The sequence below is a fragment of the Betta splendens genome, chromosome 16 (genome assembly GCF_900634795.4).
Source record: "Betta splendens chromosome 16, fBetSpl5.4, whole genome shotgun sequence".
In the NCBI taxonomy this organism is placed as follows: Eukaryota; Metazoa; Chordata; class Actinopteri; order Anabantiformes; family Osphronemidae; genus Betta; species Betta splendens.
In genome coordinates this window covers 6,720,734-6,733,710 of record NC_040896.2, presented here as the reverse complement: position 1 = coordinate 6,733,710, position 12,977 = coordinate 6,720,734, and the positions used below count along the sequence as shown (strand labels likewise).

The 12,977-nt window shown below is 54.8% G+C and overlaps 1 protein-coding gene across 1 annotated transcript in view; it reads right to left on the bottom strand.

Moving 5' to 3' along the window:
* The window catches only part of LOC114843241 (semaphorin-6C-like), a 58,260-nt gene extending 45,495 nt beyond the window's left edge, over window positions 1-12,765 (bottom strand). Inside the window, exon 1 of the mRNA XM_029129600.3 lies at window positions 12,565-12,765. The gene's annotated coding sequence lies outside the window, so the exon portion shown is untranslated. The remainder of the gene's footprint in view (window positions 1-12,564) is intronic.
* Window positions 12,766-12,977: the final 212 nt, after the last annotated feature.

Genomic DNA, 12,977 nt, shown 5'->3' with positions numbered 1-12,977 from the left:
TGAAGTCGGTACCAGTTTGGTGCCAACACAAGCGAACGCAGAAGGATCTGTGGCACAAGCCCCGTTAAGGCTGAGAACAATGTTCTGACCCATTCTGACCGAGTGACATACAAAGGAAGGAATGAGCCTTCCAGTCCAGAACCAGCTGACGAAATGCATGAACACTGAGATATCTGAAAACCACGGCTGAAGGAAATCAATGCTGGGCCTCTGGACCATTTGCACCGGATGTTTGCTTCGCCTGCTTTCGCTGCCTCGATATCACGGCCGACGCAACCTGCACAATCGATTATGGACGCATCAGGTCCGTAGCGCTCGCACTTGTGATACGACTCATTTATTGATCGGGTGAACGGATACAGTACCCACGGCGGGAGAACAGCTGGTTCCATTTGGTTCCGTCACGTTAACAATGCGAGGCCAAGCGTGAGCGGCGCTAAACCTGGGACGGCGGCTCCCTCGGCCTTTTCCAACCACTCCTGTCCCACCAGCTTCTGGTGACACACCTGGTAACCGGCTGCAGGTACAGCAGGGCAGCGGTGCCCACGGACCCTGGACCACGGACCTTGGACCCTGGGCCTCGGACCACGGACCCTGGACCACAGACCCTGGACCATGGACCCTGGGCCTCAGACCCTGGCCCACGGAGACCACAGACCCTGAGCCCCGGACCCGGGGCCACAGACCACAGATCATGGTCAACGGACCCTGAGCCCTGGACCCTGGGCCACAGACCACAGACCCTGAGCCCCGGACCCTGGCCCACGGAGACCACAGACCCTGAGCCCCGGACCCTGGGCCACAGACCACAGACCCTGAGCCCTGGACCCTGGGCCACAGACCACGGACCCTGAGCCCCGGACCCTGGCCCACGGAGACCACAGACCCTGAGCCCCGGACCCTGGGCCACAGACCACAGACCCTGAACCCCGGACCCTGGGCCACAGACCACGGACCATGGCCCACGGACCCTGAACCCCGGACCCTGGGCCACAGACCACGGACCCTGAGCCCCGGACCCTGGGCCACAGACCACGGACCCTGAGCCCCGGACCCTGAGCCCCGGACCCTGGGCCACAGACCACGGACCCTGAGCCCCGGACCCTGAGCCCCGGACCCTGGCCCACGGAGACCACAGACCCTGAGCCCCGGACCCTGGGCCACAGACCACGGACCCTGAGCCCAGGACCCTGGGCCACAGACCACAGACCCTGAGCCCCGGACCCTGGGCCACAGACCACGGACCATGGCCCACGGACCCTGAGCCCCGGACCCTGGCCCACGGAGACCACGGACCCTGAGCCCCGGACCCTGGCCCACGGAGACCACGGACCCTGAGCCCCGGACCCTGGCCCACGGAGACCACAGACCCTGAGCCCCGGACCCTGGGCCACAGACCACGGACCCTGAGCCCCGGACCCTGGCCCACGGAAACCACAGACCCTGAGCACCGGACCCTGGGCCACAGACCACGGACCCTGGGCCACGGACCTCCCCCCGCTCGCCTGGCTCCATTCTTCCTTCCTCTAGTCTGTTAATACTCTTGTAGCAGTTTAATTAATCAGCGGAGGACACTGTAGGAAGATTTAGTTGCTCATCATCCCAGATCCAAACTCCAGGGTGCCCGATCCGGTCCGAGGATTAGCGATGCAACTTCCTGGGATAATGCGCCGCTCGAGCCTTTTATATTACACTCGTCAGCCCCTTTACAACTTTTTCCTGCTGCAGCTTATTTCTGCAATTTTCTGTGGAAGCAGAGTTAATTAAAGTAGTCGGTCCATAGCTGCGGGAATTTTACTTTGTCAAAAAGAGGCCGTCTGTAACTTATTGCTGTAAATGTCAAAATCAAAGACCTTCACGACTCGTATTTACATATAAATAAAGGCCGTTTTGAGGATTAATTGAAAGACTGTTGAGATCAAAATCACTGCGCTGGAAATGTTTTCATTGAGACGCAGAGAAAAGAGACACGGCGGCGTCGACGGGTCGCTGCTTCTTCAAGCTGAAGCGATTTGGCTTCAAATATTCCAGACTGCTGATAGAGAAAATCGGGGTTTGAGGGCGAAGAGGAATTCTGGGTTCCAGTGTTATTTGTGACCTTGTTCTATTTCACTGGAGGATACGACACATTTAAATAACATCACACCGCTGCATATGCTGGATAAGGACAAACATTCTACCATAATTAGCTGCTCTCTGACAACATTCAAATACTATGATACACAGTCTAAGCAGTTGTGAGAAGAGCTACGGGCAGAACACTGTTTTATAACTTGGTGGTTTTTACTGGCCAAAAGTGAAAGAATTAGCTCAGCCGCACATGAAGGTCGAGCTCAGCGCTGGAGAGAAATTAAAGGAAACAAGCAAGTTTTATCCTTCGCTTCACTGCGTACGTGTGCGTCCGTCCTCTGTGACTGATAGAACTGAGGCCTGTGCCAGATTTACAAGCTGCTGTTTAGAGGATACACAGTTCAAAGGGTCCGAGTTCAGCCTCTCGTCTCGTGTAGCAGTTGCCAACAAACCAGGGATGATGAGGTTAAACGGCCGCGGCCCCGTCTCCACCCGCTGCCGATTCAAGGAAAACATGTGGTCTGTGTCTGGTTTCAGGGAAAGTGAAAACACGCCCGCTGAGGAGCCCGGCGTGTTGTGACTCCCAGCGTTACTCCTCTTCCGCTGCAGCGCCCCAGCGGTGGGCGGGGGGTAAGTGGCCTGACCCCTCCCTGCTGCACCGGGGGCCTCCCTTCCAGGACTCGCACTCAAAATCAATCAGCATTCAGGTCATGTGGCCGGGAGGCCGTGAACACGCGACCTCTGACCCCTGCAGGGTTCTCCAGAGGCTCGTCTGTGCTCGTCGCGTCTGCTCCCTGTCTGGAGCTTACATTGTACTCGTGCTGACCCTGTCCACCGCCGACACTATAAATCCAGCTGAGGAGTTCAAGGTGGCCTGACCTGCATCAACCACAAGGCTCCGTCTAAGCCCCCGTCCCCACGAAGCCCTGAGCCGGACGAAGGCGACGATGCCTTCAGGCGTCGCGGGCTCCACAGGTGTGAAATGCAACACGTTTATTGATTTATACATCATGTGACATCTGAACAGAGCCTGGGCGAAAAACAAAGAATTGGCAAATCACAAAAAACAGCAGGGAAAAACTCCAAGGACCAGGACATAGGCCATAATTTGCCATTGTGAGGCCAACGCAATCGACAACGGTAGTATATAGAAGATAAATGTGGGAACTGAGGCCGTCGGTTTAAGCAACGCTTCATTCAGCGCGACAATAACCACGGTCCTGCACAGCACGTCTGATGAGCTGTCCTGCTGCAGCTCCTCGACCACTTACCCTCCCCTCGCCCCCGCGGGGCATTATCATGCTAATCTAAAGGAGAAGACGAAGAAAATACATTTCAGTGAATACGACGGCATAATAGGAAGCAGAGACCTCAGAAGCCGCGAGGAGACAAAGGAGCGCACGTCCTGCAGCTCCTGCAGCCGAGCAGGGCTGACAAATGGACACAGGCATTACGCCGGCTGCTTAATTACAAGGACACAGCCTAATTAAAAAGGTCTTCCTGGTGAATGGACTGCCTTGACACAGCAACTGACCTGTGTCTACCGCACACGTTGAGCACAGATCAGTCATTTTTAAGCATTTCATTTTCACATCAGATGGGCTTCGACTGACGAGCGAAGAACGGGTGCGGCGCGCGGCTGGAGGTGCGCCAGATCCCAGCGGGGGGTAGAACTCGTTAAATGACTCATGATTTCCATTAAAGACTCAATGAAACTTACACAAGAGATCTGATTAAACACATTTCACACAACTCAAAAAATAAAAGTATCAGTGTCTTTGTATTCAATGGTTCAAAGCAAAGTTTCGCATTCCGTCCAGCGACGGCTGAGAGATTGCTCATCTGTGGCTTTTCTTCCAGCGTCTCTAATTTGTCCTTTTATCTGGAACATGGTGCCTCGCTTAAACTGAGGCTCCAAAGATGGAGGCTTGGGCGGGTGGTGCCGATTGCGTGGCAACAGCCTTTGCTTTAAATGAACAAAATTGTCTGACAAATCCCCGAGCTCAAACGAACTGAACCGATGACTGCATTCAGGCGCGACACAGACGCTGGAAAAGTGATCGGCGTCATTAAACAACTGATGTCCAGAGTGTTCGATAGCTGGAAAAGCACCACACGGACTGGAATCAGTGAGTGTGGAGAAGAAAAGCCTATTTTAGTCAACATGATGAAGCGTTGCTGCAGCACTGGCCACGGCGCGTGTTCTTCTCGGTGCGGTTCAGTGAAGGTCAGGTCCGACCTCCTCGCCAGCATTTCAGGTGATGTCATTGACAGTTCTCCTCCACCTGCAGCCGACGCGGAGCCGCGGTTCCCTGTGCGAAGGCGTCCCCCCTCATTCTTCTCAGCCGTCGCTGAGCTGCGTGTTGGTGCTGGGAGCTTTGTTTACTCCCAGTAGACTTTAGTGGCATCAGTCACATGAAACTGGCCCTTGGGGAGCAGCGGAGTCACGGAGGGCGCGATGAGGAGCCTCGCGCTCTGAACCGGGGAAGTGACTGTGTGGGAGGCGCTTTGTTGTGTTTGCGTCTCTCTTTTGGCAGAAACGACTTTACAGCCTCGCAGTCAATTAATGAACATGTTTTTCAGCCCCCCGCACTCGTCCACATCACCGCAGGAATGCGCACACCGACACACAATTACCGCCAGAACCACCATCATTGTGCTCATGTTTGGAGCATCACAGTTTGACTCCAATCCAATTTGCTGACAAACAACTTGACCCCTTGTCATCTACAGCAGATGGTGAATGTACTAACCCGACTACACGATAATGTAAGATGCAGGAATGGATCATAGAGCAGAGTTTAGTTTGAGCCTGTCAAAGCAGCAGCAGCCGTCATGTGACTGAAACGGGTGGATTCTCTCTGGGCTCGGTGGGAAACTACACAGTCAGACGTGCGCAGTTTAACGTCAGGACGTCCAGGAAACGACTACACAACCTGTATCGGACGCCACAACATCCAATCCAATGTGTTGCAGGCAGCAAGTGACTGAGGAGCGTAATGAAAACCGTGCACAAGTGAAACAGCCAACACCTGATTAGGATTTATGACCTGTCCAAAGCCCAGAACCAGGAACGCGCACACACACACACACACACACACACACACACACACACACACACACACACACACACACAAACACACACACACACACACACACACACACACACACACACACACACCTCCACAGCGTCTGCGGCTGCACTTCACCTTCTCGCTCTCCACATTTAACTTCAACACAGGCGCCATTATCCCCATTAATAAGAAGCCATTTCCTCTTCCTCCTCGGTTCGGATTGAAAACCGCGGCCGAGCCACGACTCCGTTACGTTCACGCGTTTGTAGCACTGAGTTCAGCAACGCTTGATCCATCTTCATAAGAACAGCGTGTAAAAATCAGAATGAACGAAGCACCGTAATTATGTCACAGCATTGAGATCTTCTACTGTAAAAAAGTAAATAAATCTGTAAGTCAGAAATGGGCCAAGAACGAAGAAGCTGTAAATCAATGTCTGGTCTCCTGACTGGGCAAAACAAACCATTCTAACAAAACATGAGGACTTTATTCAGCTTCTACCAGAAAACCATCCTCCACTCTCAGACACGAGCGTTTAAGTCATTAATGAAAGTTCTGTATTTGATTGTTTTTACGTTGGAGCAGATGCGACTCTGCATCCGGCTTTGTTCATCAACACATCTTCTATAATGATTGATTGGGTGAGTCATGGCTGGAGCTCTGATGAGGACGGACCCACGATGCCTCCATGAAGAACGGGTCCTGACCACAAGCACGGCCCCTCTCCCCCCACAGTCGCAGCTGCTGGCTGAGTCAACACCAGGCTCAAACATGGGAGGAGGAGGGGGAGGTGTGCGTTAGTCACCCTGGACCTCTGCCGGCGTGGATTTATAGGACACTAACGAACTGCCCCCCCCCCGCTAAGAGACGGAGCCGCCCACCCAGCAAAGACGCCTTTAAAAATAGCTGCCTTCAACGGAAGCAGGTCCGGGGTTCTGAGAAACGGAGGGAAATGACCAAGCGCTGTGTGGGCGCGCAGACTTCTCTTACACCGAGTCCAGGCACATATGGTGACCAGTAGAATACACACAAATAATAGCGTGAGAGCTGGAGTATAGATTAAAAAGAGCCAGAGCCTCCCACCAACGCTTACACATAGCCACAACGCAGCACACTCTAATTTTAACGCATTCCAGATTTAAGCATCAGCTGCGGAGTCGTGTTTGGTGGAAAATCAGCCAGAATTCCTATCTGCAGAGCACAGGGTGCATACGAAATTGGATCAGGAGCCTGCGGGAGAGGCAGAGCCGGGATCCAGGCTCACTTTCATCAACCATCAATGAACCTTTCACCTGAAATTAGGGGCTTGAAGAGTTCAACTTCCTGCAGCCCCTTCACAGCGCGGCGCTTAAGAGGAACCGGGTCAAGCGCCGCGGCTATTTCTGGAAACTTTGGAAATGAGATGCAGTCGGGTCCGTTTTAAAAGGATGCAGCGCTTCGCAACGGAGGCTCTGAACGCGCGCATAAATTAAGCCTGTGAATAGCGTCACCTGGAGTGAAACAGGAAGGGCCGTCGCTGCAGAGACAGTCAAAAAAGCTTATCTTAGCTTTTTAATTTCCTGCTTCATTTCACATTTCAGCACCATAAAAACTCTCATTTGAACAAACGGCAATAAGCAGCAACGCGCGACGTGAGGCTTCTGCAGTAACTGAGCAGTCGGCGCCTCCATGAACAGGCCCGGACGCCTCGGCCACGAGAAGGCAGCGCATTAGCAAAAAACAGACCAGGGAAAACGCGATATTCAATCTTCCAGTCGTGCTGAGCCGCAAACTCTTGACCCACATTGCTGAGCGTCACCCACTGTTCTGGATCTCAGGGATAAAGATGACTTTTGCAGCCGCTCGGCTTGCGGCCGTCGTGCTGGGTTTGCTCCGTGCAGCTCTGCTGATAATCACACAGCTCATTTGATGCCGAGCATCATGAGGGGCGGTGATTAAACACACATTCAGGTGCTGGCGGTCGTCTACCTGGACGTTCCACCGGCGCCGTCCGACTCACACGCGGTGGGTCCAGATGACTTGTTGTGCGTTTCTTCTTCTTGCCGCGTATCTGTAGCTAAACTTAGTGCACTTTACATGCATTATGTGATGATAAGAGCTGCGTGGGACCCGGTCTGCCAGCACGGCCCTGATAACAAGCCGTAGTGGCCTCCGACGACGGCAGCGCCGGCGGCAGATGTTTGTGTCACAACTCCCCTCACACTGTCCCACGGTCGCAGCTCTGCTGAAAGCCTCCTTAAGATCACCTGTGTAGAAACTACATAAAAGAAGGTTTCTTATCTAGAAACGGCACAAAGCAGGAGCTCGGTCGAGCAGCTGGCTCCTAAATCAAACCTACATTTAACAGTCTGGCAGGAAGTTTGTTCAACTTGCTTGAGTCGAAGCAACAGACCAGCGAACAGTCTGAAAGTGCCTTGTGCCAAAACAGATATGGCTGAGAGCAGATTCCCAGGCGTCATCAGCCAACATAAATGAAGCCAACCTGTTCTTCCACCGTGTCTGGATCAGGCTCGTGTTCTGTCAATTTCATCATTCTACCACTTGTTAGACTTCAATCTGCAGCACTAAGGTCTGAATGTGTTGTTTTACTAAAGATAGGCATGTCGGGCTCATGCGTTTCATTACAAACATGGATATTTTCAACCAGCCTGTGTTGTGTTTTTTGGCTAATTCACCATGGCAACATGTGCCAGTAGCACCTTGTAGTGTTGAAAACAAGACAAATCTCCGCTGCGCCAAACAATCTTCTTAAGTGCGTACATCAAATGTGAGGGAGGTGGAGAGAGGCCCCGGTGTCCGCAGCGTCTTTCCAGGGAAATAACCTCTGGCACCAAGATGGATGGCTGCATTTCCTCCAGCAACAACAGCTGTTTGTTTGGAGGAAATGGGAAGTAACTGGGCTCTGAGTGCGAACTGCAGAAACGAGGGAAGACAGAAAACTCCACGAACACCAGCACAAGCTTTGGAAATAAACAAACCAAAGTACGGAGTCTCAAGGATTAACGGAGGTCCAGACCCCGAGACACGAGGAGCAGCAGCAGCAGCATCGCAGCCTGAAGCCCACGAAGCCACGCTTCACAGCCCACTGTCCACTTAACCATTCTACATCTGGACGCGAGGCTTTTATTATCGTCACTCACATCTGTTCCACACCCACGGCGGCCATTTTGGGGCATTTCCTGTCAGGTAAACCTCGTTAACAGGCGCATCGACAATAGACAAACGGTCAAATGACGGAGACTATTTTAAAAGTGGAAGGGAATGAAAACAACCCCACTGACAGACAGAGGTTATTCATTCAGTACAGACACTGAATATTCCTTCTTGTTGTTGCTTTGAGTTTTTCCCAGCAGTGCCGATCCATAACGCACGAGGTCTGCTCTCATTCCGGCGCCACTGAAACATCAGCTGGAGCAACACCAGCGCAGCTCATCCAGCTGTGAGCGGCCGGTCCTGGGCTGCATGTACGGCCTGAGGGGCTGCACCGCGGCGCTGGCCTCCTTAAGTCAGACTCGGAGGAATGGGAGTGGATTTAGAGGGTTCGCTTCACACTTAATATTACACTGCTGAGAGTTAAGGTTTTTAAAATAAACAGGATTATGGGGATTGTGGGTGACACAGCTGAATCGGAGTTCTGGAAGATCTTTGTGCTTAGTCATCGGCTAATAATCCTTTAAAACGATGAAAATCCACGCACATACGAAGCCGCATTAGCGGCTTCTTCACATGAAATATGCATGAAAAATGACAAGGATTCATTCTGGATGATTCATTTTGCTTCCTTTCATGAGAGCTCCTTTTTGTTGGGCATGCGTTCCAAGCCGCCCTGTGGGGAGCACACACTGCCTCCTTGTTGCAAATCAAAGAGTGCGTGCGTGCGTCTGTGATGCTCTACGGTGAATAGGTTTCTCTCCTTCATCTAAAAGGGCAACTGATAGCGGCTGTGGGGAGACGAAACGCATGAATCTTTAAGCATCAACACTGAATGCAGCATTTCAGATTTAAACAAAGCCGCAAATAAAACTGAAAGTACACAGCAACTCGGTTTGATGCGTATGGAAGATTTTTTATGAGCCACAAGAAGCCCCGTGGTCTTAAAAACATGAATCCAGACGATCTGCTGACGCTGCGATTCTACAGGCTACACTTGAGCTTCACAGAGCGGAACCAGACAGTGGTCCGGCGCTCTGCGCTCCTGGTCCGGCGCCCCTGGTCCGGCGCTCCTGGGCCGGCGCTCCTGGGCCGGCGCCCCTGGTCCGGCGCCCCCGGGCCGGCGCCCCCGGGCCGGCGCTCCCGGGCCGGCGCTCCCGGGCCGGCGCTCCTGGGCCGGCGCTCCTGGGCCGGCGCTCTGCGCTCCTGGGCCGGCGCTCTGCGCTCCTGGGCCGGCGCTACTGGGCCGGCGCTCCTGGGCCAGTGTTCGACAAGGGGTTAATGTCTGAAAACAGCTCCACAACCACAGGACGACAGCGAGTCTGTGGGACGAGCCGCCGCCGTGGCCCGTCCAGTTTGTGGCCTCCCTCCATCCTCCCCCGCGCCTCCCCCGCCTCCCTCATCTTCCCTCTAACCCCTCGCTGAACTCAAAGCTTTCGCTCCACAAACTCACGCACTCATGAGCTGGGCGATCGTTTCCAGTGCTGCGCCGACCGCACCGGGACCACAGGAGGGAAGCCACTGCACGCCTGCTTTTGGAAGCTCCAGTAATTACAAGCCTGCCAAGGATTCGCATCTAATGGCTGATGATTGGACTTGTGGGAGAAAAGTTGGCAGCTCTGAAATCTCCGACTGCATTCACCTTTACTTCCAGGAGGCTGCAGCAATAATAGGGGAGCATATGCGAGAGCTGAGCGCCTGCAGCACGGAGCGCCACAGGCAAACGGTGGGTGCATTTAAATATCATGAAGGCTGATGAACCCTGGAGTCACAGCAGTGAATCAGCACAAACAGGAGCAGCGTCTTCAAGGCGCAGCAACAACGGCCTTTTTGAGCTCCTTAGAAACAGCAGCTTAAGTGTTGGGAACAAAAGGCCACTCCCCGTCAGGACAGTGATGGAGGAGCCACTTGAGACGCAGCCAGCGAGAGGCCGGTCCGTGCTATTCTCAACCTGTCTGTTCAAGCTGCTTCACGCAACATGTTAATGCAGCTTCTTTGCGGAGGCCAAGGCCCATTGGTCTCAGCAGGGGGCCGGACCCGCCCAGCGCCGCGTCGGCCCCGGGTGATGGATGACAGCGGGTCTGTGGTGCCACGGGCGATAATTCACTGTCCAGGGGTCGCGCCGCCTTCACTGGACACAGGCGAACGGGCCGTGGGGGGGTTCAGCCTCGGAGCCCCACTCCCCACGGAGCAACCGCTTCCCTTCAACGACCGAGCGCTCGCTAGCTGCTCGGTTGCCAGGGGAAACCGGCCATTACTGAAATGAAACACGAGGTGCCTGTTTCAGGTGCAGCGCCGGCGAAGTCCCACACGTCTCACGTGAGGAGGTCCAGCGCTGCTCCTGCAGCGAGGCCCGTCTTTGGGCAGCGCCGCCGCGTTGCACCGACGGCTGGACGGCGCCGCGCTCGGACCCGGAACGCACGGCGGCTGCAGCTTTGATGCGACGCGCGTCCTCGCATGCAGCTAAAGCCATCGTTTCCACCGACCAGTTCAAACCGCAGACACAACACTTTATCCCAACGATGAAAATGGAAGTCGTCGCGCCGAACGTCCCTGAAAGGCCACGGTCCCGAGGCGCCGGCAGGAGCCCATTTCAACCATCATTACCCTGAGGACCATTAGGACGACGCCATCTGCACACGTCCCTCGGCCGCGGCCGCTTGTCATTTCAAACTAAAAGCACTGAAATGAAAATCGGAAATAAAATTACACACTGGGCTAAATGCACCATTAACCATGCTAACTGAGTTGAACCTATCAGCGAGTGGAAATGAGAGCTGGACCAAGAGCAAGCAATTTTCAGCTGTGACGGGGAAATGAATGCACCGCCGGTCGTTTGCTCCCTTCGCCCGTCAGCACAACGCAACTTCCCTAATGGTGTTATGCTTAAAACCAGGCCGAGAGGAAACAAACAGCACACAGTTGATTGCGTACGTGGGAGTGAGGCACAGGAGGTGAACGCACATCTGTACGAGTGGGCGTACGGACCACAGAGCATCTCCCTCCTCCGGCATCGCACCAGCAACCTGTCACAGCGAACCACACGGCAGCAAACGGCCAAGTCACCGGAAACCAGCCACCGGCGGCCCGTCCGGTCACGGGACTGCAGCGGCCCAGACGAGCGGGACACGGTCACGGGATCCGACCGCGAGGCCTCCACTTGGACATCTGACTGGTTGCGCCACGACGCGAACGGCCAAAACAACACGCGCGCGCGCTCGCTGCAGCTCCATCAACGCAACGTGCCTGAGCTCGACGGACGTTTTTAACGGCGCCTGCCAAACTTTTTACAGATCGAGCAACAACAACAGGAGTCGCTTGTGCGTCGGGCAGGAACGCGCATATTGTGTTGCAACAGGCCGAGATCGAAACCAGCGGAGCAGACGATCTGCTGGCGCGTGGGGAGATGTATTTATTGTTGAATCTTCTTCGCCCTGACGGAAACCGAGCACCCGCTGAGGGAGAAGATGAGGGCTAATGTACAACAGGCCGAGACAAATCACAGCCTCTTCTGAGCGGAGGCTCCGGAGCAGCGCCGGCATCTATTTCAACATAAATAACCACCGGCGGCTCCTGGGAGCGTCACGGGAGAAAACGCAGGTCTCTAATATCTGCGTGCACGGCGAGCGAAGCCTGAAACCCAACACTGCTGCGTGAAAAAGCAGGAACCTGTTAGAACAATGAGCTCATCTGTTTCCCCCCTCCGACTTTGGCCAAAAGACAAAACTGCACGAAGTGAGCAGGATGGAGCAGGTAGAGCGCGTGCGGGTGGTGCGGTGCAGCTTCTCCCAACACGGTCACAACGGCTCCTGCGCATCAAACGGATCCGGAGCCCGTGAACGCGAGCAGACCCGTTACCGCAGGAACGTCAACGGAGCGATCGCCCCGTTTATAACGGCGGAAAACAGCGATGGAGCCGCAAACTAACCCCATGCTGTCCGCACCACGCAGGTAGAAACACACGCGGCGTCAACGGCAGCCGACGCACCACCGCAATTTGCCTTTTTCCTTCCCGGAGCGCAATAAATGCCCCGGACTCCAAGACGAGCCGAGAAAGGGCGAAAACGCGCGAGCGCGGCAGCAAATCCCAACTTAGGCTGCGCAAACGCGCAGTTTACGCGTCGGTAACGAGCCGACGTGGAAGTCTCAACGTCCTGCGTCCGTGGAACGATCCTCCCGCAGCGCCAAACTTGCAGCCGCGTAACGAGCCAAGTGAGCGCAGCTGCGGCGTCGTTAAAGTCGCCAACTAGCGCGCGAGCCCGATTCTTACCTTTACGTCGCCTCCGCTGTGGCGAAACGTGCGTCGCAGTCTTCCCAGCGTGCCGCTGTAGCGGCGGAGAAGCGGTAGAGGCGGCAAAAAAGTTGGTAGTTCGAGTTCTGTGCGCCAGAGCTGAATATTCCCACCGCGCGCAGAGCAGCGAAACGCGCCCTCCACTCCCGTGACGAGACTGGAGACAGACTGAAATCACAACACTCCAGCTGCTGGGCCACGCCCCCGACAAGCACGGTGACAGGCCTCCAAGCCAATCACAGCGCGGCTTTAAAGAGGCTGTCGCCTCCGATTGGCCGGTTCCTCGGGCTGTCTCTCCGGGCCACGCCCAGACCGTCTCACTTTTCTCCCAGATGTTTGACACGCTGTAAACTCACACAGCCAATCACAGCCCCGGAAAGGGGATTTAAACG